General features: G+C 45.0%; 1 protein-coding gene across 1 annotated transcript in view; it reads right to left on the reverse strand.

The window, feature by feature from the left end:
• Positions 1-23,123, reverse strand: part of KIF27 (kinesin family member 27) — a 437,315-nt gene that overhangs the window by 286,214 nt on the left and 127,978 nt on the right. The window lies entirely within an intron of this gene.

Below are 23,123 nucleotides of genomic sequence, written 5' to 3' on the forward strand. Positions count from 1 at the left end.
CAGATTTTCTAAAACTAAGGGTTCCTAGAACTCCAATAAAACACAAAGCAACTTTCTGTAATATACGTCATTCAGCACAGTCATTAGTATAAGATCTCAAGTAACTGGACGTACTGGGGGACGTCAACAGACCACTCAGAAAAGAAATCTGTGGCTGAGTACGCACCCAGTGCTACACCCACCTAACCCACTTAGCTTTCTATATAAGACCCTTCACTTCATCCATGAATAATAGTATATTATGGGAATAGTATATTAGGGTATTGATGGGGTTTCATTTAAATCTCATGTCCTGTTACATCCCAACCCCATTGCTGGAATGTAAAAATGTACAAGGGCTTTCTATGGGAAGATTCAAAAGCATAACTCAGAGTGGGGTGTAGTCCCATGATATACAACATATTAGTTAAAACCCCTTTTTAGGATGGCCTGGCTATCCTGGGATTCACCTCTGAAACTAAAATCACACACATTGTATTGTGTTCATTTCTGGCAGCTCTTGCTTCCTTATAGCTTTTCCAAAGCAGAAAATGAAGATACAGCTTAGCTTTTAAAAAGATTACACTTTCAAATCCCAGTCTTCGGTTTTTGCAGGTCACACATTTATGTTGGTTTATCTGTCGTTTAATCTGAATTATGCTCTTTTTTTTAATTGTTGTAAGGTTTGTGGCTCAAGTAAGACATTAGTTTCAGCATCAGAAGCAGGATTCTAACCTTTAACAATTTGTCAACTTTACTTTTAGCCATAGTTTTCTTTCAAATGCTTCCCTTTTTCAAGGGATATGTCGTTAATATTTTTACTTGATACATGGAAACCTGTCTCTAGAGAGCTATTGCGTGGCACTATGTGGATAACGAATATCTACCTGACCCAAGAAATAGTTGAATGGGCTATTGAGACCTCTGCATTCTCTTTCCTTTGAAATGTGTCAACATATCAACGTGTAGCTTCTTGTTCCTCTGGAGTCAGACTATTGTGCTTATTTTATACTTTTTTATTGATTCAATCCGAATGCAAATATTATTCACTATCTCTTGAATCAAATAGAGAGGCATTTGTTTCCGAAAAATTATAATAAAAGGTTTTTCTAAGATTCTTGTTTGATCCTTCAGAGTACGAGTATGTTTCTGATATATTCACTGTATCACCCTATTGTATTTTCATTTTTTCTTATACGTGATCTTTGTCCACATTATGTTATAAAAATCGCAATAAAATTGCATTGAAATAAAAACAATTGGTTCTTGAATTGACACAAAACGTTTGGTATATTGAAGCAGAAATTGAGATTTCTACAAGCATTTAGGTTAAGGAGAATTCTCAGAAACCTGTAGAAGGATTTAATAATAATTCTAGCAAGATAATTTGCTTGGTTTAGATGGAAATCTGGAAAAAAACTGTGAGACTTGTCGCAGACTGCACAGTGTGTCTGCATCCTGGGGGACGTCTTCAATGTGGCAAGTGCAAGAAGAAAAATTCCTTATATAATTGCTCTTCTCAGAAAGGGTAACTGCCTATTTCAGTGCATATATTTGTTCTGGTCAAGGGAAGACTTTGCCTGGAATATCTTTGGGTGGAAAGATTAGGTGTCTGAAGGGAGTTTTTTTGATTTATGTTTTTTTCCAGCAAAATAGAATGTGATGTTATATTACTCTGGAAGAAGTGGCTGGACAAAGAAAAGAATACAGGCCATTTAATAACACCATTAACATAAGTCATACGTCATAACAATATGGTTTCATCAAAGAATTTAATTGGAGAAGAAAAAGAATTAAAATGCAATTTGGAATACTTAATGGTTAATTAACATGAAAATTCTGCTTACCCTAGTGGAAAAGGATAGATTTTTTGAGAACAAAGTTTACCTTTAATTGGTTTGAATATTCTATCCAAGCAATCCAGTATTTGTAACTCATCTTAGACATACAGGTGCCAAAAAACCTTGTCACTAGAAAACTAAGAGCAAACATTGGGCAAAAATATTGTGCCTTGCAGACAGCCATGTTATCAGATGGGCAATTGAAGGTTGTATTTCCAAATACATAGAGGAATTTCCATGTCCAGGAGATTCTAACTGGATAATTTAGAGGCTAAAAATATGACCATCAGAGTTAAGTTTTTCTCTGTGAAACATTAAGAGGCTCTCTCCTATATGAATACTCTGTGGTACACAAGTCCTCTAGCCAGTTCAAGAGCTCTGTGTATACCTACATTTCCCTAAGTGATAACCATAAAATTATGTATGTATGTAATAACCATAAAAAAATGATGTAACCATAAAATGGTGTGTGTATGTATCTTGAAGTTGTGGGACTTGCGAAGGATCTAGAAGCTCTCAGAAGCTTTGCTTGGTTCGGATGTGCCCATCTAGTCCTGATCGAAGACACATCTGTCAGCTCGACAAAGCAAAGCAAGTTGTGGCAGATACAAGGCACAGGCACTAAGGTGGTGCGTTTTTCAACTGGCAGCCAGTGCAAGCTTCTACGAGCCTTTAACACACAACTGTAGTTTCAAAGGTTGCAGGTCACTCTTACCACAAAGAAATGAATTTTTTGGAGCACTGCAAACCAGTATGCCAAAATATCCAGAAAAACGCAGCTGCAGTAATCAATTTTTGATAGAACACATAATGCTACTAAAACGGCATTCTTTTCCCTGGAAAGAAAAGGCAAGATCGTCCCTAGCAGAACGAAGCATAGACGTGCAGCTGGAGGCTACTGCATTTACCTCTGCCATCAGGGAAAGCTTATGATTGATTACCACCCCCAGGGATATAGCCCTTTCCACAGGGCAGAAGGGTTTTCCAATGAGCAATGTTACTATACAGTACAAGGAGCTCTGCTTATCAGCGTTAACCAGCAATAGCTGTAATTCATCCATTTCTGTGCTTCAGTGAATCAATGAATTTGGCAGTTGATGAAGGACCGTTATTGTCCAGTAAAGGATTAAGTGAGGATAATCAGCATGGGAAAAGGCTGTGCCAAAGGATTTGATGAACGTAGTAGCATTATTGGCCTATAATTGGCCATATCTGTTTTAAGTATACCTGCCTTCTGCAGGGTCATATCTTGAGGGTGCTGGTCCTTGCCAGTGATCATAGTCTAGATGAGGAAAGTAGAATTATTCTCAACTATTGAGGGGGTGGTGGAGGAAATGATGATGTGGTGGAAGGGTATTAATAGCTCTAACGACGTGAAGGTTGACATGAAATATGAGAGGGCAGTGAAGTGATATGAAAACATACTATGCTCTTTTAGAATTTCAAGTGGCTCTACATCACACATAACAGAAAAGTGGCCACAGATTCAAACCTCTCCCTTGTGCCTCAGGTTAGTCATGGGAGACCTTTCCACACTTAGGATTCCTTCCCCTAGATTATGCCAAAGGCTGTACCTTGTGGTTCTGTTCTACATACTGGCCCATTAATAAGGTTGCAGCCGGCAACTTCTACACAATGATGAGCACCCACATCACTCCAGCACTTCAAGGTCTCCCATGGCTGCCTGCGGCCTGTGGTCAGAAATATCTCATTCATGACTCTCTGCACCCTCTCTGAACCATCCATTGTACTCGACCAAACTTCCTTTAACTTGAGTTTTGCACCTACTACTAAAGAAGAATGCTCCCGACCATCCCTTCTTTCAAAAAGCCTTTCAGTGGCAGAAATTCACCTAAGTTGAGATGGCCAACTCTGGAACTCGCTCCCTGTTACAATAATAATGCTGCATAAGCACTTTGAATTTGAGAAAGAGGTAAAGACTTGGATGTTTACAGTCAGTCAACTTCGCTGAATATATAGCTGCACTGATAATCTAGAAGGGCACAAAAGAGCTTTTGTGTACCATCTCATGAAAGTTCATCCTAAGGTGACTTGGTAGACCATCAGCAAAGGATTTAAGACTACATCAGATGTCCTGATCATAATGGTCTAGGAGAGTAGTGGCATTCACATTTGTTACTAATATGCCTGCTGTTCTACACATTTTTTACCAGACACATGCAATTGTGTTCTCTCTCTGTCTGGTGGTCCAGAAGTTTATGGAGTTCATCCATGTATTTTTTCTAACAGCCAAGACTATTACACAGTCCAGCTTGGATCAGCTTTTTTGTGCATGCCCAGTCGTACAGAAATGCAGCACTCTCCTCTGGTATTGACTCCCAAGTAATCTGAAAGATAATAACTCATGTTTGGGGAGCAGAGTACTGACTATAAGGTCTGTGGGTGGTGCAATTCAGGGAATGCATGGTAGAACAGCGAGGTACTACTATCCACTGGTGCTATCTTTATAATGTATTGTTCTGGGCATGCACAATAGAATGTTTTGACACCCGGCAACTCTGCTGCTGGGCATCCTGTCAAGATCTGTGCCTTCAAATGTACAACACTATAGGGAAGGTCAGAATCACTCTCTTAACAGTTTGTCACTGCCATCCCCAAACACCACCCAACACCCCGCTCCCCATCCAAGTTGCAGAATGGTAAGGCACTAGTCCCTATTGTTTTTGCAAATGAAATCCATTAAATTAGGCTTTGAACATGGGGATTCAGCAGTTCGTGCATCAAGCATAGAGGACTTAGATGTAACTATCATGGGGGATTTCAGAGACAGACTAACACCTAGGGGCTTGTTGCGAGTACTGTGGTCCATAGGACCGATGTGCTCGCGGTGGTGGTCCGACCACTGCCACACTGCAGGAGCGCCCACAGTATTATATAGGTGGCGGTCGGACAGCCACAGAACTGCCGCGACCATCAGGGAACATGGATCCTACAGCAGTCGCGCAGTGGTCAGAGGCTGAAATATGCTGGCGGTGCTGCAGGTGCAATCAGCACTCTGACAGTCTGCAAGTTAGGCTCTCCTATGAGCCTAACAGACCGCCACAGGACCGCCCGCCAGACCAGGATTGAAGTCCTAATCTGGCAGGCGGCAGCACCACAGCTTTGGCCGTCCTACAGCAGATCGCCAAAGTTGTAATAAGGCCAATAGTCATGTGTGAAAAAGGACACCAAAGGTGTCTGGCCAAACATTCCTGAATGTTGCAACTAAGCATTTCTAATGATTACAGGGCTATTGTATAGATTGATTGGAAAACCAAGATGGCAGTCTCTACTGGAATAAGTCCATAAGGCAGTATGGTAAAAAAGGTGACTAGCACACAGGAGCTGGAGTTGCAAGGAGTTAAGTTCAACTCAGTAGCTGGGAAGTTGCAGATAGTGGGTGAGTCAGAGGTTGAAGAAGGACCGGCCATGAAGCAGACAAGAGAGACAGAATGGTCCCCTTGCCCAAGACAGTTTAGGTCTGTGGAGGGGCGGCCTGAGGGAATGAAGTGAGAGAAAATATCCCTACAATACAAATTAGGTCATTATAAATCACGTCAAAATGTGGAAAAATTAAATGAAATTGTTAGTTTGTTTCTTTTCCTTTTAGAATTCCGATGCAAGGTTTTCTGGGGGTGGGAGGAATACTATTTATACGATTTAAATAACACTACCACCTACCACAGAATAGGAGTACTTAATATTCCACACTTATTTCCTAAACTATATATCTGTGATTTTGACACGTAAAACTATATAAAAGCTGTCCACAAATGTATAAACCAGACTCCACAGAAGGGCATTGTTTGAAGACCACAAGGGAGTCAAAATATATCTCATGAGCTTCCATGATGTTGTGCTTTATTTCTATAATAATTTTTTGAATCCACAAAATTTCACTTAAGCCTCACTTTCCATTAGAAAAGATAAAGGAAAACCCACTGACTGTGTTTTGCTTTGAGTTTTAAAAAGCAGCTTCCAGCATAAGAAATACATTGCAACATGTGGTGTCAATTAAAGTCAGGAAGAGTATGTCAGGTATAATCTTTAGAAGACAGAATTCTATTTACATGGCTCAAAGTTCAGATCGCTGACATAATATCGATCCAACAAATATCAAACCACAAAAATATCGGAAATTAAATATCAATGACAAAAATATTGACTGTGTATACTTAACTAAAAAAAACAGAAATATCAAGAATACAAATATCGTTGTTAAAATATAGATTTTTACACTTATCGAAAACAGAAATATCAAAATATATTGTAAACTTATAAGAAACACAGGATATATAAGAAATATCGATTCACACAATATTGCGTACAATATTAATGCCAAAATAATTACTCATTTAACAATACTAAAAAAAACACTTTTCACATAAAGCAATTACTTTAAATAAATCCAAACCTTATTATACACATATTTAATTTAAATGAATAATATTATATCAATGAAATATTTACCATTCACCCCAAACATTTACAAATTTAAAATACATACAATAAAACCTTCCACAAAATTACCATTTACTACAAACAAGTAAACATCAACCTAAATACTACTAAATATACATATATTATTAATTTTATAAACAAAAATGTGGAACTATATATTAAACATAAATAGTAAAACACAAATTAGTGTTTACCATAGAAGGATTCAACTGATTAAAAAGAAATCAAACTATACTAAACCAACCAATAAAATTAAACTATAAACAGCTTTAACCAATAAAATCAAACAAACGATTACATCAATAATATAAAAGGCACAATAATTAGAACAACTAAATACTTCAGAATGACAAACTTTGCAAGATGAGGAACATCTGCAAGAATCTTTCTATAAACCATTAAAGAAGAAAAATATACATCTCAACAACTACATCTCCAAGTAAGTAATACTTATAGTCAAACTAAAAAGTAACTGTTAATAAACTTAAAAATATAAAATAGCAAAAAGAAAATAAATATTAACACACTTTTCATCTTCTATCTTTTTTACACAGCCCTCATAAAGGAAAAAATCTACAACTTGAAAACCAGTAAACTACCAGAAAATATCAACTATCATAAGCCAGCAAAAATAAATAACAAAGTAAGTATAAACAAATAAATAACTAATGATAAACTCAGTCAATTAGTAAAAAAACTAAAAACCTAACTGCCTCAACCCCTACAAGCTATCAACAAATTTCTATTTAAAATGTAACTTACATTTTGTCTTTTTCAACCAACAGAAATGAAAGCACCTGCTGCACACCTCCAAGGGAAAAACTGCAAAACTGGATGAAACATCTCACCAGAACATACAAGTAAGTACACAAAATAGAAGTAAATGCATTTTTAGACACGTTAGTAACAAACGTGCAAAGGTTTAAAGATATTATATATTTATACTATTACAATACTTACTGATACAATGACAGAGGTTGCCAAAATGTATCACTTCACAGACATGAACGCAGTTACAAAATCAAATAGGCTACACCTACAGACAAGAAAGTGCATCATCAGAAACTATAAACTGGAAATGTTCTAAATATTATTCTAAGGCACGTTATATGGGAGAGCCAGTACAAAAAAATATGTAGTAATTCATGTAGAAAGGCATTACCACCCCCCAAATGTAAGAAAAATAGAAGCACAAGAAATAGTGCAAAATATAAGAGAGGCAAGCACTAACTCCCAGGAACCCCCAAGCAAAATCTTGAAGAATATTTTACCTAGAGCCCCCAAACACATAACAAGGGAACTACTACCTATCCCCACTTTAAGAGATTAATTGCACAAACGAATAAAGGCACCAGCAATACGCAACATGCCCCTAGAAGACACCAAGATATAGAAATACCTGAACAATTAACAATTACACATAATGAGGAACATTTCCATATACACGACAACCTAAATAATGAGAAACCAATTCTGATATTCTCTACAGCAAACAACTTTAATGAAACTTAGCCAATGTCAAACCTGGATGATGGATGGGACCTTTAAAATGTGCCCAAACCATTTACTCAGATATACACCATACATGGAGGATATCAAAACACAAATTTGTGTATGCCCTTCTAATAAATTAACAAAGCAGCACTCATTACAAGCTCTTAAACTGTGTCAAACATGAAACAAATAACTACTACCCCCAAAAAATAATCATTGGCTTTGAAAAAGCCATGATTCAAGCAATTCTAAAACTATACAACCACACAGCCTTACAAGGCTGTTAATACCATTTACATCAAAGTATATGGAGACATCTCCAAAAAACTAACCAAGTGTAGAATATTTCACAAACAGCCAATTTGCCTTGAAATCAAACAGATTATAGCACTAGCCTATGCCCGTCACAGAGGTAGTCAATCACTACAATCTACTAATAGAAAGCCATTTCTACCAGCAAAATGAAGACAAATTTAGTCCCCTAATGTACTATTTCGAAGAGACTTGGGTTAGCAGATTGCATCGCTTCCGACACAGACATCAACCCAAATTCAAAATACCATGGTGGCAATGCCTATGACAGCACCTTGACACAGTAAGCCAAAACAAACAACACAGTCTAAGGATGGCACAATTCTTTCCAATCCACACTAGGCAGAATTCAACCTACACCATACAAATTTATCAATACATTAAATAAAGAGCAAAAAGAATGTAGGACATGCTATATTTAAAGTCAAACTCTTCATGAATCCACAATTTCCACAGTTTGAATGGGTTTGAAAATCATCATGTTATTAAAGAGACAGAGGCAAATATTACGCACTGTCTCCTTTATTGCCTCATACTCAGCAGCAACATAGAACGTATAATTACAATAGATCATCTTTAAACATTAAAGAACACTTAGAACATGCTTATAACCACAGAACTCGCAGCCATCTTTCTTCTTTTTTCCTGCACATAACTCAAAGTCCAAACTCAAGGAAAGATCTGTAAACTGCAACAGTCATAAATCTGAACACACTTTCCAATTCAGCATGTCCCTCCTCAGTAACCATCTTCTTAGCTTTTTCCTAGGAAACAAAATCCAACACATCAATAGGGCTGGGTATTACCTTTGGAAGGGATAATATTAGCCTCCCTGTCTTTAATAAAATCATCATTTTCTTCCCATTTAAACTGAATTTTATGGCAAGGCACAGAGGCCAATATTATGCATGTTCAAAGCTCATTCTCTGTACAGCATTTTCCACAGGTTTAAAGTAAAATGTTTTAAACGTAGAATCACTTGACCAATCTGCTGGTCTCATGATGCTAAGCATACTGCTTCCTAACAAAAAAGCCTTACTTGCCATAGCCCTTTTGTGAATGTGCTCAAAATACACTCTCATCAATGCCAGCCATTTGCATAATCTCTTTAACCCATCTTGTTAAAGTAGGTGCAGACACCGCCTTGAAAGGTTTCCTAAAAGAAATTAGCAATTGAAAACATGCCCGCTCTCCCAAACCCACAGTCCTTTTCTTATACTCCCTCAATCATCGCACCACACACAAATCATCATGTGCCACCATTCTAGGATAAAATACCATCATGGACATAGTTTTTGTACATTTCCGTTTCTCAAAATACACACCCGGCTGAAAACTCCTCGAGGTCACCTCCAAAGCTCTTATATCTGAAACTCTCCTAAAAAACACCAAACACAGTAAGACTGCCATTTTCCATGATATTAACTTCTATAGGATAAACTAATTTCCTCCCCATCCCATAACCACCTTTAATACCTTGGACATACCATAAAGAAGCATACTTGGCCTTAGGTGCAATCCCAAAACGAACATACTTAATAATCCTTTTCACTAAAGCATGTTGTCCTACCGGAATCTCATTCTCCTACTCCTACTGAAATTGCTGATCTTCTCAGATTCACTGAACTGTAAGCCAAACCTTTCCTAAACAACTCCGTCAAATAATTTACAACTTCAACTACATCTGCTGATAAGGGATTCAGAGTCCTTGCAAAACACCAACTACTTCATCTTCTCCATACTGTACTGTACACCTTTGTTGTCCCTGGAGCCCAGGATTTCTTAATAAATTCTGTAGCTTCCTCCCATAATCCAGGTACTTGCCACACTCTACTGAAACCATCCAACCTATGAACACCAACTCTCCCTCTTCACTTCACCAACTCAAGGCACTCCACTTGGGCACCCACCAGCAACTGTGGAAAACATGGTAACAAGACTGGATCGTCAATCAACAAGTTCATCACATCTGGAAACCACACTTGTGATTGCCAAAATCACGTGATCAACACCAACTCTGCTTTCTCCCACTTGACCATCATAATAACCCTCTGAATCAATGAGAATGGAGGAAATGTGTATAACCTCCCTTCCCCAAATCAGTAGAAAAGCATCCACTGCTTTTGTTCCTGGAACCGGTCTCCAGCTGTAGTAGCTCTGAAGCAGCACATTCAACCTGTCTGCAAACAGATCCACCTCTAACAGACCCCATCTCATGTCTAGATTCAAACAAAAACACTCTCTCTTTAACTTCCAATTGCTTGTATCCAACCACCAGTTCACCTCCTGCATTGCCTCCTGATTCATCCTTATATTCTGAGCATAATTCTCTCCCATGCGCAAATGACAATCCTTCATCCTCAGCAGTGCTCTGTAATGCAGGGGAGCAAGAAAAATTGACTGAATAGACGCTAATAGCAGCCTTAACAACCTTCCTACCTGATGCAAAGAAATTCATTCCGCTTGGTTCACTCGCTTCAACTCCTTGCAAATTTTCCTCAAGTTCTCCATAGGTAACTTTAACATACCCTCTACGGTCTGTATCCGAAAACCTAAAAAATTCATCTCCTGTGCTGGTTTCAAAGAAGACATTTCCCTGTTTACTATAAATCCTAAATCTTCCAACACTCGCACAGCCAACTCGGTCTGTTCCAAAGCCACTCTCTCTCCTCTGCCATAATCAACACATCGTCCAGATACATTATCAGACGTACACCCCTTAATCTCAACCATGCCATCACCGGTCTCATGACCTTTGTAAAACACCATGGTGCTGACGTAAGCCCGAATGGTAGACTCTTGAACCTCCATCTCACACCCTTCGAGCGGAACTGAAGGTAATCTCTGTGCCTCACACATATTGGAACCATCAGATACGCATCTTTTAAATCCAACCTTGTCATCCAATCTCCTTTACCTTAACAAAGCTCTCAAAATTTGGATCCCTTCCATCTTGAAGTGATTTTATCACATACAATCGTTCAGCTCTCTCAGATTGATCATAGGCCTCATCTCTTTGTCCTTTTTTTGATGAGGAACATATTGCCCATAAAACAAGTCAGGCTCTTTGTTAGACCTGTCTGCCTTTGGGTAGTCCCTCCTGATTGATTATTTATTTTGTCCCCTTTTTGCCCCTCAAACCTTTTTATCTTTTTTTTTATGCCCACTGGATTTTTGTGGTATTGACCTAGGGGTTAGATGCTCTTTTACCCTCGTAGTCCTTTTTCCTGAGGCCTAGGTGCCTTTTCTGACTAAAATCCTACAAGAACCACAAAATGGTGGACAGTAACTGCCATAACTGCCACCTTAGGAGAAAGACCCATAGGGTAGAATAGGGACCTTCCAGAACCTTCTGGACCCTTTGTGGACAGCCTATATAAGGCCAGGGTCAGGGTAGCCATTTTGTGATGTCCAGAGAGCTTGAGGAGTGAGGCAGTGGCGTGGGGAGGTGGGCGTGCAAGAAGTAGTTAGTTTATCTGTAAGGTAGACAGCCTCTTCTTGAGGACGTTCCCCCCCTAGTCCTTGACCGAGCCCTGACGTTGGTTTATGATACCTGAGGGAAGCGGCTTTGTAATTTCTGCTGGCCCCCTTGGGTCCCCCTTTTCTCCTGCCTTCCCGGACACTGCCTGCTGACTGTGGCATGCCCCGCTAGTCCGCCTTACCGGTTTCCAAGAGAGGGAGTCAGGAGTGAATTAGGCGTCCTGTGCTGCCCGGAGAGTCACTGGTGAAGAGAATAGTGTCTGCGGAGGTAGCGCCGATCAGTGCGCAAGCCCAGGGGTAGCGTGGCCGACTGCTGGTGGAGAGCGAGGTAGCGCCGATCAGCGCGCAGGCCCAGAAGCGGAGTGCTCGTCTGCCGGAGGAGAAGAAGGGAGGCGGCGCCTTGCTGAGACACTGCCCCCAGCGCCTGCTCAGTGGCGCGATCATCGGGGAAACTGAGGAGACGGCGTGAGCGGCCGTAGCGCCGCTAGCCCCAGGCAGGCCTCCCCTCGGTGCCGGTTTGGAGAACATTTGACCCGGCCCACGAGGGAGGAGCCGCCGGGAGAGGAGGTCTGTTGACAAAGGGCTGGTTGGCTGTACTGGCGCAGTACTCGACTGGCCCCCAAGTAAGGTGGAGACAGGGGGGGCTGCTGTATGACTAAGAAACAACAGATCGTGATACCGGTAGAGAGATCTTTCATCCCCTCCCTAACTTCTTTGATAACTGAAAGGCCAGCTCTGGCAGGTTTGGGGAAGACTGAGGCTAGAAGTCGTCAGACTTAAGAGTAAAGAAGAATAAGTGAAGCAAGGGAGAGCAATTGTGCTGAAGAGGAAGACTGAACCCCCTGTGGCTGATAAAGATGGGGATTGTGGTCTAATTTTGTATTCTCTTTCAGAGGTGGAAGGGGAAGAAAACTCTGACCTTGCCTTACTCAGACACCTGAGATATTTACAAATAAGCTGATTGTAGCATTGAATCTGTCATCTGAAACCCTGGGGTTACTTACCTGATTGAAGGGAAAGTGTCACTCTCTGGGTACCAAGGTACCAAGCCAGTTTCATATGGCCTGAATGTTCTCAGGGTGTTAAGCAAGGGTATATTGTGAATTAATGGTTAGAAACTGTATTAATATAAAGCCAGAAATGCAGAAGTAACTTTGAAGAGAGGGAGTGAGGAAGTTTACAGAAACAAAAAGTGTAAATGCACTGTATTCATTGTAACTGTGGTACTGATTTAGCATCTGAGCACAAAATAAGAAACTAACAACAAAAGAGATCATAAAGCTTTTCTACTTTTATAAAAAGTAAGGTGTAGTGTCATTTTTGGATGGATGGGCACTGAGTTACTGAGAGGGTGAGACGCAAACTTAACACATGTACTTTGGAGTTAGGCCTTCCTGCTTAGTGTCAAGCTACCCTATGTGACTTGGAGACTCCAGGTCCAACATAATTGGTGTCTAGTGGTGGGATGAGAACTGTGTTTGCGTCCACTCTTTAGTAACAAAGTGTACTCCACAGGCCCACACCTGGAGTTTTCTCCTGGCAGACTTCCTAATTACTTCTTTTGTTTTTTCCAAATTTACTCCTGGTGGTGGGTGGAGGTAGCTTCGAATTGTCCCTTTTGAACCAATTCTTCCCGAGTGGTTGTCCCTATATCTCTCATAAGCAAAATGGAATTTGCTCTGGAGGAACTGGAGACCTATACTACAGCCCAGCTTAGAGACTTTTGCCAGAAGAAGATGGGAGTTTTTTTTAATTGTGGTGCCAAGAAGGGGGAACTCCAGACCAGTTTGAGGGCTTGGGTGGCAGCACATGGAGAGGGAAAGGAGGAGGAAGAGGAGACGGACCGGGACACAGTCATAGAGGTAGAAGGATTGTTTCCACTTGAGATGGGGAACCTACTACCAGGACCTAGGACCCTTTCAAGGGAGGGCAGCAGTGTCTCCGGAAGAAGCTTAACCGAAGCTGAACTAGTGGACAGGAGGGAAAAGAGACAGCTAAAGTGGGAGTTAGCCAAGATGGAAAAGGAGAAAGAGGAACAGAGGATGGCTCACGAGTTGAAACTTAGGGAGCTAGAACTCAAGGCCCTACAGATGGGACCCTCTAATTCTCCAAATGGTGGCAGCGAAACAAAAGAACTGACCAGGGAATCCAGACCCTACCTACCTAAAGATATAGTTGCCAGTTACAGCTAAGGGGATGACATCGCCAAGTGGCTGGCTGCCTATGAGGTCTCCTTAAGAGCCCATGGGATCCAGGAAAAACACTGGGGGGTGGTTTATACAAATAAATGCCTCCTACTGGACGGGATACACTATTGGCCCTAGAGCAGGATGAGCAGACCCACTACCCCACCATGAAAGTGGCGCTGATCAAAAAGTTTGGACTGACCCCAGAGAAGTACAGGCAGAAGTTCAGGGGAAGTCACAAACTAGGCACACAAAATTGGGTGGATTTCCTGGACTATGCAAGGAAGGCACTAGAGGGTTGGATACAAGGCAGCGAGGTGAAGGACTTTGAGGGATTATATGACCTTTTTCTCAAAGAGCACCTACTCGAGAAATGTTTTCCCGAGCTGCGTCAACACCTGGTGGATAGCAAGCTGACCAGCCCCCGGAAGCTTGCAGAGGAGGCGGACATCTGGGCAAGTACCCGGGTGTCCTCAAAGGGGACTGGAGGGGATTCCCAATGGGCCGGACAGGGCGCCCCCCAGAAGAAGGAGGGGGGAGATAAAAAGCGGGAGTTCTCAAAAGGTCCCCAAAACAGTTTCCAGGGAAAGGGAACAGGATTCCCCCCTAAGGCTAACCCGCCCAGAAACCCTCTTCCTGGCCAAAGCCAGCAGCCAAGGGTTGTCCACTGCTTTGAGTGTGGTGGTGTTGGACATTATAAGGGAGATATCAAGTGCCCAAAGAGACCACCCCCTCCCACAGGAAGAAAAGCCCCGGGAGTAGCTAGTGTAGCGCTCGGGGAGGAGTTGCCCTTAGATAAGGGGGGTGAGTGGGCGGATGTCACCTTAGTGACCCTGGGAGATCGGGAGATGGTTCCCAAGATTCAGGTGCCCTTCAATACTACCAAGTATGGGCAATGGATCACCATCAATGGCCAAAGAGGGGAGGCTCTGAGAGACACAGGAGCCAGTATGACAATGGTAAGGAGTCAACTGGTGTCTCCAGAGCAGGTGATTCCACATGTACTCCACCCCGCCGCGATGGCTGACGGCAGATTGGGCTACTATCCTGTGGCCGAGGTTAAATTTGAGTGGGAAGGGGTTGCAGGTTCACTTCGAGTTGCCGTAAGCCCTGCCGTGCCAGTTGATTGTCTGCTGGGAAATGACATGGAGCACAATGCTTGGAGAGAGGTGGAATACCGGACTCATTCGGAGATGCTGGGTACACCTGACTGGGCCTGTGCAAGCACCAGGTCTGCGACTGCCCAGAGAGGGAGTTCGCCTGGGCTGGAGCCTGGAACAATGGCCCAGCCCGCTGCTAAAAAGGGACAGACCCGAAGACAGGAGAAGCCTGCTTCGGCTTCCACGCCCCATGAGACAGATCGGCCACCTGCGGTGGTGGGCCAGGAGTCCGTGGAGGAGGAAGTAGTCTCCCTGGAGGACTTACCTATCCCTGCCGAGTGGCATGTGGAGGGAGGGCCTACCAGGGAGGAGTTCTGTAAGGGCCAGAAGGAGTGCCCTACCCTTGAGGGACTGAGGCGTCAGGCCGAAGCCCAGGCAGCAGGGAACGTTGCAGGGCACTACCACATTTACTGGGAGGACGGACTCCTCTACAGTGAACCTAAGGTACCTTTGCCTGGTTCATCCCGGGCCTTGGTAGTCCCTCAACGATATCGAGCCTTTCTTCTCGAATTGGCTCATGAGATTCCCTTGGCAGGACACTTAGGTCAGGACAAGACCTTTGCCCGGCTTGTCCCCCACTTTTACTGGCCTCAGATGAAAGTGGCATCTGACACCTACTGTCGGACGTGTGTATCCTGTCAAGCCAGTGGGAAAACAGGGGTGAAGCTAAAAGCTCCCCTGGAACCACTACCTGCCGTTAGCACCCCCTTTGAAAGGTTGGGCATCGACATTGTGGGGCCATTGGATCCACCAACTACAGCTGGTCACAGGTTTATCCTGGTTCTGGTGGATCACGCCACGCGATACCCAGAGGCAATTCCTCTGAGGACTGTCACTGCACCTGTGGTGGCTAGGGCCCTGATGGGGATCTTTACCCGAGTGGGTTTCCCCAAGGAAGTTGTGTCCGACAGGGGGACCAACTTCATGTCAGGGCAATGTGGAAGGAGTGTGGAGTGACCTACCGGTTCACCACCCCATACCACCCCCAGTCCAATGGACTGGTAGAGAGGTTCAACAAGACCTTGAAAGGCATGATAAGAAGTCTACCGGAGAGCCTGCGGAGGAAATGGGATGTCCTCCTACCCTGTTTGCTATTCTCCTACAGGGAAGTGCCGCAGAAGGGAGTGGGCTTCAGCCCCTTTGAGCTACTGTACGGGCACCCTGTGCGTGGACCTCTCAGCCTGGTGAAGGACGGATGGGAAAAGTCTCCCAGAAAGCCTCCCCAGGATGTGGTGAGCTACATGCTGGCCTTCCGGAGCCAAATGGCAAAGTTGTGGAAGCAAGCTTCTGACAACTTGGAAGCCAGCCAAGCAGTATTGAAAGAGTGGTATGACCACAACGCTCACCCGGTGGAGTTGGAGCCTGGCCAGAAAGTGTGGGTGATGGAGCCTGGAGAGCTAAGTGCCCTCCAGGATCGCTGGACAGGCCCCTTCGAGGTGTTAGAGAAGAAGGGTAAGGCCACCTACCTGGTGGACCAAAAGACCCCTCGACAGCCCCTACGGGTGTTGCATGCTAACCGCCTCAAACCCCACCATGAGAGGCCAGAGGTCATCTTGATGATGGTGACTGATGGAGGAGAGGAAGCGGAAAGCGAACCTCTCCCTGACCTTTTTTCGTCTCAGGAAAAGGATGGGTCGGTGGAGGGAGTGATTCTCTCCCCATCCCTAACTCCTGAGCAGCGGGAGGACTGCCGCCAGATATTGGAGCAGTACTCTACGTTGTTCTCCATTGTCTCGGGAAGGACCCACCTGTGTACCCATGATGTGGACACAGGAGACAGCCCACCAGTGAAGTCAAAGACCTACCGGCTGTCAGACAAGGTGAAGGCCAGCATCCACGGTGATGTTACCAAGATGCTGGAGCTAGGAGTTATTGAACCTTCCAGTAGCCCCTGGTCCAGTCCGGTGGTTTTAGTACCAAAAGCTGCCCCACCGGACACCACCCCAGAACTGAGGTTCTGCGTGGATTACCGGGGACTGAACTCAGTGATCAAGACTGATGCGCATCCGATCCCTAGGGAGGATGAACTGATTGACCGGCTGGGAGCTGCCCAATATCTGAGTACCTTTGACCTTACTTCAGGGTACTGGCAGATCTCCCTTACAGATGAAGCAAAAGAAAGGTCAGCTTTCTCCACGCCTGAGGGACACTTCCAGTTCTGCGTGATGCCCTTTGGGCTCAAGAACGCCCCTGCCACTTTTCAGCGGCTGGTGAACCAGGTCCTCTCCGGAATGGCGGCTTTCTCCGCTGCTTACCTGGATGACATTGCCGTCTTCAGCAGCAGTTGGGAGGACCATTTGCGTCACTTGCAAGCTGTTCTCCAGGCCCTGAAACAGGCTGGCTTGACAATCAAGGCCAGCAAATGTCAGATTGGGCAGGGGTCGGTTGTGTACCTAGGCCACTTGGTGGGACAGGGAACAGTGCAGCCCCTCCAGGCAAAGATTGAGGCAATCATGGCCTGGGAACCCCCCCAAGACCCAGACTGAGGTCCGAGCCTTCCTGGACCTCACAGGTTACTACCGTCGCTTTGTGAAGGGGTATGGCACTATTGTAGCGATCCTCACAGAGCTCACATCCAAGAAACAACCTCGACGGGTAGTCTGGACAGAGGCTTGTCAGCAAGCCTTTGTGAAACTGAAACAGGCAATGTGTGCAGCACCGTTCCTGAGGGCCCCAGACTTCTCCAAGGAGTTCATTGTCCAGACAGACGCGTCAGAGCATGGCATTGGGGCAGTGTTATCGCAACTCAATGAAGAGGGTCTGGATCAGCCTGTAGTCTTCCTATCCAGGAGACTGCTTCCCCGGGAACAGCAGTGGAGTGCAATTGAGCGGGAAGCTTTTGCGGTGGTATGGGCTCTGAAGAAGCTGCGGCCATACCTGTTTGGCTCGCACTTCCTGGTTCAGACCGACCATCGACCTCTTCGTTGGCTGATGCAAATGAAGGGGGAAAATCCCAAGTTGTTCAGATGGTCTATCTCCCTACAGGGAATGGACTTCCGGGTGGAACATCGGCCTGGAGTGGACCACGCCAATGCAGACGGTCTCTCTAGGTATTTCCGCCTTAGTGATGAGGACTCCCAAGGGGTTGGGTAGCTCTCCCCACTTTCAGCTGGGGGGGGACGCGTGTTAGACCTGTCTGCCTTTGGGTAGTCCCTCCTGATTAATTATTTATTTTGTCCCCTTTTTATTATTATTATTATTATTATTATAGAGGCTTTTGTTGCGCGCTCTGTTACTAAAAAGTATAGTATCCTGGCGCGGGAGAAAGGGGAGGCAGATCAAATTACAAGCAGATTAGAGAGACATCCATTAGGCAGTGATGTTAAAAAGGTGGGTTTTTAGGCCTTTCCTGAACGCCATGATGGATGGGGATGTTCTCAAATGAAGCGGAAGGGTATTCCAAGCTCTCGCTGCTCTGACAGAGATGGATTGGCCGCCGAGCCTGCTATATTTAAACTTTGGCAAGTCATTTGGTGGAGGTTGCTTGATCTGAGAGGGCGGTTGGGAACATAAAGGGAAAATCTTTTTCTCAGATAAGCTGGACCCGTTTGATGGAGTGCTCGGTATGCTAGCACGAGGATCTTAAATAAGATCCTTTGAGCAACTGGGAGCCAGTGAAGATCTCTAAGAGGTTGGCGGACACTAGATCTTCTGGGTATGTTAAACAGCAGCCGAACCGTGGCATTTTGAATAACTTGGAGGCGGTGAATCAAATAGGCTGGGAGTCCGCAGTAGAGGGCATTCGCATAATCCAATCTGGATAATATGAGAGCGCGAATGACCGTCTCCTTGGCCTCTCTCGGGAGCAAAGGGAGAAATCTGCGCACGGTTTTGAGGGTGGAGAAGCAGATTCCAGTGAGTTTTTTCAGGTGGTCCTCAAATCTGAGATTGTTATTAAACCAGACTCCTAGATTTTTTGCCGGTCCACCAATGGATTTGGGACATGGGAGATCGGTGGGCCAAAGGGAGTCACTAAAGTTATCAGGAAAGGAGCCGTACAGCAAGATCTCAGATTTACTCTCATTACATTTGAGCTGGGCACACGCCAGCCAGCGGAAAACCGATGATAAACAGAATTGGACCCTCGACGTGTCCGAGTTGTTTTTGGGCCATGTAAACAGAAGCTGAGTATCATCGGCATAAGCCATAATTTTGGCTCCTAGCTGTTCCGCAAGATAAATGAGGGGGGTCATATATAAGTTGAAAAGCAGGGGGCTTAGAGTGGAGCCCTGTGGGACACCAGTAGAGAGTTTTTTGGGAGAGGAGGAGAAAGGTGGCATCCACACTTGCTGGGACCTGTTATCTAAAAAAGACGTTAGCCAGCCAAGAGCGGAGCCAGTTATGCCTATGGCTGCTAGTCTGGTAAGTAGGAGGGAATGAGGGACCGTATCGAAGGCGGCAGAGAGGTCCAATAAAATCAGAGCCGCTCTGCCACCTCCGTCCAAACATTCCCGAATGGCCTCAGAAACCTCGACTAGAGCCGTCTCTGTGCTGAAAGCAGCTCTGAAGCCTGATTGCGCAGGGTGAAGAGCTTGAGAGCTTTCAACAAATTTGTCTAGCTGTGTGAATGCAACTTTTTCACATATCTTTGCCAGGGCCGGCAGTAATGATATGGGCCGGAAATTAGCAGGGGCCTTCGGGTCTAGTCCATTTTTTTTAAGAAGTGGTAGCAGTTTGGCCTGTTTCCAGCATGCCGGAACAGTGGCGGTGGAAAGAGAGAGGTTGACAATATGTGTTACCTCTTGGCCGACTGTATTAGCCAGGCCCGCAAGGACTCTGGCCGGGCAAGGGTCGGCGGGGGATCCTGATTGTAAAGTAGCAAGAATTTTAACAACCTCTGTTATGTCCACTGGAGTGAAGAGGGCAAACTGGTCCATAGAGATGGGCATAATGGGGGAAGGAATAATCATTGAAGCTGGAAAATTGTTACATACAGTGAGCAAGTCATCTTGGATTTTTGCAATTTTGTCCACAAAAAACACAGAGAGTTCTTCACACCATTTTGCCGAAGAGGCTAAAAGAGGTTGAGCGGCACAAGGGGAGACAAAGCTTTTAACAATAGCAAAGATTTCCCTGCTGTTGTTGTTGGCCTTGGTTATGCGCCCGTCGTAGTATAAACTTTTTGCTGATTTAATTGCTGCGTAGTACCTCTTTTGAGCCGTTCTTAGTTCTTTCTTGGCTTCAGGGAGATAGGCTTGTCTCCAACGTCTTTCAAGTTTTTTACAGCCTGATTTAAGATCGCGGAGAGTATTAGAGAACCAAGGTTTAGAAGGGGTGGAGCGCACTCTACGGACACGACCTGTTTTAGTTGAAGAAGCAACACCACCTTCAATCCATGAGTTGAATGAGCTAACGGCTGCCTCGATTTCAGAGGTAAGTGTGGGGCGAGAGGTATCAAGCTGATCACAGAGCATAGCTATGTTAATTTTCTGTGTGTGAGCAGCAGAATGATTGGTCTCAGCGGGGCGGGACAGGGGCCAGGTGAATCTTATCAACATATGGTCAGACCAATTTACTATTTCAGGGTCAGACATATTTATGTCAAAGTTGGTACATAGTAGGTCAAGGACATGACCCCCTGAATGGGTGGGAGCTTTAATCCACTGTTTTAGCTGGGCCATCGCCAAAGCATCGTTTAGCCGAACTGTGTCAGGTAGATCTAACTGATCAACGTGAATATTAAAATCTCCCAGAAGGAGATATGTGGAGTATTTCAGGGCACGTGGGACTATCATGTCCTCTAGTGCCTCTAGAAATTTTCCTGCGTGGCCAGGTGGCCGGTACACCAAAGATCCACCTAAAGTGAAATGCGCCCCCAGAGTGAGAGAGAAGTGGAGCACCTCGGCATCAACTGAGGGGCCCATAGGATCAAGAGAAAAAGTCCACTTATCTCTGAAAATGGCTGCTATGCCACCTCCTCTGCCTAAGGGGCGATCTTGTCTAATGATTTTAAAGCCACGTGGAATAGCCAGTTCAATCACTGGATTGCATGACTCATTAAGCCACGTTTCTGTGACAAAAAGAAGATCAAACTCATTGTCACTTAGTAGTTCAAATATGTCATTGGAGTGTTTGACCAGTGATCTAGCATTGATCAAACCGGCCCGGAGACATGCCGAATCGGTGGGAAGCTGGGTGGGGGTAGTTAAAGTAGGCTGAAAGCGAAATTTGCATGCCTGGCAAATACGCTGAGGTGTATCAGCCAGGTCCCAACAATGCATGCAGGGGCATGAGTTAGCACTAAGTGTTAATAGGTGCTCACGAGTGTAGGTAACCCGCGACCGATCAGTGAGTGGGGAAGCAGCAACAGGGGGGCTGGCGCTGGCCACGTCCGGGACACGGACGGGCACAGACGGGCCCTCCTTTGGCGCTCCTTCGGCGCGCAGACGGCGCGCCCGCTGCGCGTGGCCGCTGCGCGTCCTGAAGGGCATAGCTAATTATAGACTGAAGCCCCAACCTCCGCTGGACCGCTAACTCCGGTCCGGCAGGGTCCGACCCACACCTAATATGGCGGCCGACCTAGCCCTCCACAGCGAACGGCACGTGAAGCCGCGGTGGACCGGGGCTTAGGGGGAACACAGTCGGTGACAGGCAAATAGCGGTGAGTAGTTAAATGAGCAAACAATATATCACAGTCAATGTAAAAGATTTTAAAAAGTTCAGTTTTTTTAAAAATCACATCAGTTTAAAATGCATCCAAAGGTAATTGCAAGCAGAGGAGAGCCCTCGCAATCTGCTCGCCCTTCTCGAGCGTTGTGCCGAGGTACTGCCACTGCCTCAGCCCAAACGCGCTACCCAACGAGCATCAGGTCTAATTATAGACTGAAGCCCCAACCTCCGCTGGACCGCTAACTCCGGTCCGGCAGGGTCCGACCCACACCTAATATGGCGGCCGACCTAGCCCTCCACAGCAAACGGCACGTGAAGCCGCGGTGGACAGGGGCTTAGGGGGAACACAGTCGGTGACAGGCAAATAGCGGTGAGTAGTTAAATGAGCAAACAATATATCACAGTCAATGTAAAAGATTTTAAAAAGTTCTGTTTTTTTTAAAATCACATCAGTTTAAAATGCATCCAAAGGTAATTGCAAGCAGAGGAGAGCCCTCGCAATCTGCTCGCCCTTCTCGAGCGTTGTGCCGAGGTACTGCCACTGCCTCAGCCCAAACGCGCTACCCAACGAGCATCAGGTCTAATTATAGACTGAAGCCCCAACCTCCGCTGGACCGCTAACTCCGGTCCGGCAGGGTCCGACCCACACCTAATATGGCGGCCGACCTAGCCCTCCACAGCGAACGGCACGTGAAGCCGCGGTGGACCGGGGCTTAGGGGGAACACAGTCGGTGACAGGCAAATAGCGGTGAGTAGTTAAATGAGCAAACAATATATCACAGTCAATGTAAAAGATTTTAAAAAGTTCAGTTTTTTTAAAAATCACATCAGTTTAAAATGCATCCAAAGGTAATTGCAAGCAGAGGAGAGCCCTCGCAATCTGCTCGCCCTTCTCGAGCGTTGTGCCGAGGTACTGCCACTGCCTCAGCCCAAACGCGCTACCCAACGAGCATCAGGTCTAATTATAGACTGAAGCCCCAACCTCCGCTGGACCGCTAACTCCGGTCCGGCAGGGTCCGACCCACACCTAATATGGCGGCCGACCTAGCCCTCCACAGCGAACGGCACGTGAAGCCGCGGTGGACCGGGGCTTAGGGGGAACACAGTCGGTGACAGGCAAATAGCGGTGAGTAGTTAAATGAGCAAACAATATATCACAGTCAATGTAAAAGATTTTAAAAAGTTCAGTTTTTTTAAAAATCACATCAGTTTAAAATGCATCCAAAGGTAATTGCAAGCAGAGGAGAGCCCTCGCAATCTGCTCGCCCTTCTCGAGCGTTGTGCCGAGGTACTGCCACTGCCTCAGCCTCAAACCTTTTTATCTTTTTTTTATGCCCACTGGATTTTTGTGGTATTGACCTAGGGGTTAGATGCTCTTTTACCCTCGTAGTCCTTTTTCCTGAGGCCTAGATGCCTTTTCTGACTAAAATCCTACAAGAACCACAAAATGGTGGACAGTAACTGCCATAACTGCCACCTTAGGAGAAAGACCCATAGGGTAGAATAGGGACGTTCCAGAACCTTCTGGACCCTGCTGGACCCTTTGTGGACAGCCTATATAAGGCCAGAGTCAGGGTAGCCATTTTGTGATGTCCAGAGAG

The sequence above is a fragment of the Lissotriton helveticus genome, chromosome 2_1, assembly GCF_964261635.1.
Source record: "Lissotriton helveticus chromosome 2_1, aLisHel1.1, whole genome shotgun sequence".
In the NCBI taxonomy this organism is placed as follows: Eukaryota; Metazoa; Chordata; class Amphibia; order Caudata; family Salamandridae; genus Lissotriton; species Lissotriton helveticus.